This window comes from Glycine max, chromosome 8 (assembly GCF_000004515.6).
Source record: "Glycine max cultivar Williams 82 chromosome 8, Glycine_max_v4.0, whole genome shotgun sequence".
NCBI lineage: Eukaryota > Viridiplantae > Streptophyta > Magnoliopsida > Fabales > Fabaceae > Glycine > Glycine max.
Genome location: NC_038244.2, coordinates 32,881,168 through 32,885,013, shown reverse-complemented (window position 1 = coordinate 32,885,013; position 3,846 = coordinate 32,881,168). Strand labels below are relative to the sequence as shown.

General features: G+C 40.3%; 1 non-coding gene across 1 annotated transcript; it reads right to left on the bottom strand.

Annotated features, from left to right (window-relative positions):
• Positions 1–1,962: 1,962 nt before the first annotated feature.
• Positions 1,963–2,069, bottom strand: LOC113002436 (small nucleolar RNA R71). The gene has a single exon (XR_003267998.1). It is a non-coding gene; the product is annotated as a small nucleolar RNA R71 (small nucleolar RNA).
• Between the last annotated feature and the right edge of the window lie 1,777 nt (positions 2,070–3,846).

Genomic DNA, 3,846 nt, shown 5'->3' with positions numbered 1-3,846 from the left:
AGAAGCCCAACTCTCTTTGAGGTTTCGCTTGTAATGTGGTTTCCTAGTAGTTCTCCCTTCACCAGTATCCCAAATTCGTGAATATTAATCAATGCACGCTTCGTGTTCGATTAATTGCCTCTGAGCCTAACTTGCGTTCATGCTTAATGGACGAAGGGCTAACTGGTGTATGTGGTGCCTAATCACGTATTGAAAACCCTAAGTTGATTTTCGCTTAGTAAATTGAAATAGGGTTGGATTAAGTGGTTGACTGTTAGGGACGAATTCTCTATAACCCAGGATAAGAGAATGGCTTCTGAATCAGAGGAAACAACCCGTTTTTAATATTAGTAGTTTCGTATTCCAGTTTACTTGTTTTGCTCTTTAATCACAAAACAAACAAACCCCCCCCCAATCGTTACTGTTACTGCAAGTATATTATGAACATTTGGTTTGTCACTGCTCGTTGGGAAACGACCTAGGATCACTTCCTAGTTACTGCATTTTCATGTTTATTTGATTCGGGTACGGCCTCGATCAAATTTGGCGTCGTTGCCGGGGAGCGGTGTCCAAAGGTTCATAATAGCTAGCGTTGTGTGTTTAATTCTTTCGTGTTTTATGTTTAATTGTTAGTATTGTGTTAGTATGTGTGTTAGTGTCATTTAGTATCTTGATATTTTGTTTAGTGTGTGTTCTGTTTCAGTTTTCCTATTGAGCGCTTCCCCTGTTTCAGTTTTGGGTGTTTTGCTGTGAATAGTGTTTTGCGACGGACTTAGCGACCATTTCTGCTTGTGGCAAAACAGAGTAGTAGTAGAAATCCCTTAGCGACGGATTTTAGCGACCACCCATGCTGAATTATTTGTGATTTTTTGTTTTAGTAGCTAGGGTTGTTATTTTTGGCTGAATTTTTTTGTGGTAACTTCTTTTAATCCATATTTTGTGGGAAAAATAGCTAGAGCCTTTAGTTTGGTCAGATTTGAAAGTTCCAAAAAAGTAGCAAATTTTGTGTTTGTCAAAACTTCAAACGGCCATAACTTTTGCTCCGGTTATCAGAATCGCAATTATTATATATGCATTTGGGGTAGAAAAAACTTTCCTACGCCATGGCAGCCTGCCATAGGCTGGCTGAGGTCTCCATCATCCAAAAAAAGCGGTTATGTCAAAAGTTTTTTATTTTTCAAGTTTTATTCACTTATTTTTCTTAACCTACCAATTTTAGCTTTCATAGTTAGACTTTGAATTTTTGTTTGAAATTTTTTGTGCTATCTTCTCATCATTTTATAAGGTAGCTCACAAAATTTCAAGACATTTGGATATCATTTGAGGGTAGATGTAGTTCAAACCTACACCTTTATTTACATGACAAGGCAACTAGTTGTGCATGCTGAATGTAATGTATGACTAGAGGCAATCCATTGACTTACAACCCTTTGACCCTGAGATAGATAGGACATTTCATAGATTAGTTAGGCATCATTTTATACCTTTTGATCATCCTGAGCATTCCATTACTGGTGAATCTGTGCATTCTGTTATTGGTGATTTTGAACATCCTGATTTGGAACATTATAATTTTGAGCATTTGATTTTGCACATTCTGAGAACATGGCACAACCTCCACCCCGTGAGAGGACTCTAAGGGAAATGGCTGCACCTAATTTCACCTACAAAAGCTTGTGCATCCAATACCCTGATGAGGATGTCCCATATGTTCTTAAAACTGGACTGATTCATTTGCTTCCAAAGTTTCATGGCCTTGCAGGTGAAGACCCGCACAAACATTTGAAGGAATTTCATATTGTCTGCTCCACCATGAAACCCCCAGATGTCCAAGAGGATCACATATTTCTGAAGGCTTTTCCTCATTCATTAGAGGGAGTGGCAAAGGACTGGCTGTATTACCTTGCTCCAAGGTCCATCACGAGCTGAGATGACCTTAAGAGAGTATACTTAGAAAAAAATTTCCCTGCTTCCAGGACCACAGCCATCAGGAAGGATATCTCAGGTATTAGACAACTCAGTGGAGAGAGCCTGTATGAGTACTGGGAGAGATTTAAGAAACTATGTGCCAGTTGCCCCCACCATCAGATTTCAGAGCAGCTTCTTCTCCAATATTTTTATGAAGGACTCAGTAATATGGAGAGAAGTATGATAGATGCTGTCAGTGGTGGAGCCCTTGGAGACATGACTCCTGCTGAAGCCAAAAATTTAATTGAGAAGATGGCTTCCAACTCCCAGTAGTTTAGCGCCAGAAATGATGCCACAGTCATTAGAGGAGTGCATGAGGTAGCTACAAATCCATCTGCATCATCTGAAACTAAGAAGCTTGAAGGCAAACTGGATGCATTGGTTAACTTGGTAACCCAGCTGGTCTTGAATCAGAAATTTGTTCCTGTCGCAAGAGTTTGTGGTTTGTGCTCCTCTGCTGACCACCATACAGACCTTTGCCCTTCCATGCAGCAACCTGGAGCAATTGAGCAGCCTGAAGCTTATGCTGCAAACATTTACAATAGACCTCCTCAACCTCAGCAGCAAAATCAACCACAGTAGAACAATTATGACCTCTCCAGCAACAGATACAACCCTGGATGGAGGAATCACCCTAACCTCAGATGGTCCAGCCCTCAGCAACAATAACAGCAGCCTGCTCCTTCCTTCCAAAATGCTGCTGGCCCAAGCAGACCATACATTCCTCCACCAATCCAACAACAGCAACAACCCCAGAAACAACCAACAGTTGAGGCCCCTCCACAACCTTCCCTCGAAGAACTTGTGAGGCAAATGACTATGCAGAACATGCAGTTTCAGCAAGAGACCAGAGCTTCCATTCAGAGCTTGACAAATCAGATGGGACAATTAGCTACACAATTGAATCAACAACAGTCCCAGAATTCTGACAAGCTACCTTCTCAAGCTGTCCAAAATCCCAAAAATGTCAGTGCCATTTCATTGAGGTCGGGAAAGCAGTGTCAAGGACCTCAACCCGTAGCACCTTCCTCATCTGCAAATGAACCTGCCAAACTTCACTCTACTCCAGAAAAAGGTGATGACAAAAATTTACCTAACAATCTCTGTGTAGGTGAATCTTCTTCCACAGGTAATTCTGATTTGCAGAAGTATCACATTCCCCCTCTTCCATTCCCTCCAAGAGCAGTTTCCAACAAAAAAATGGAAGAGGCAGAGAAAGAGATCTTGGAAACGTTTAGAAAAGTAGAGGTAAACATACCTCTGTTGGATGCAATAAAGCAAATTCCAAGATATGACAAATTCTTGAAGGAGTTGTGCACTAATAAGCGGAAGCTTAAAGGGAGTGAATGGATTAGCATGGGCAGAAATGTCTCCGCATTGATTGGTAAATCTGTTCCTCAAATTCCTGAAAAATGCAAAGATCCAGGTACATTCAGCATACCTTGTATTATAGGGAATAGTAAGTTTGACAATGCCATGCTAGATTTAGGAGCTTCTGTTAGTGTTATGCCTCTGTCTATTTTTAATTCTCTATCTCTAGGCCCCTTGCAGTCAACTGATGTGGTAATTCATTTAGCTAATAGAAGTGTTGCCTACCCTGTTGGTTTCATAGAAGATGTCTTAGTTAGAGTTGGTGAACTAATTTTCCCTATTGATTTTTATATTTTGAATATGGAAGATGGATTTTCTCAAGGATCAGTTCCCATCATTCTAGGCAGACCCTTTATGAAAACTGCTAGAACTAAGATAGATGTTTATGCAGGCACACTGTCCATGGAGTTTGGTGATATAACTGTTCATTTTAATATTCTAGATGCTATGAAATACCCATCTAAAGATCTTTCTGTATTTCGTGCTGAAATAATTGACCATGTTGTTGATGAATACATGACTGATCTT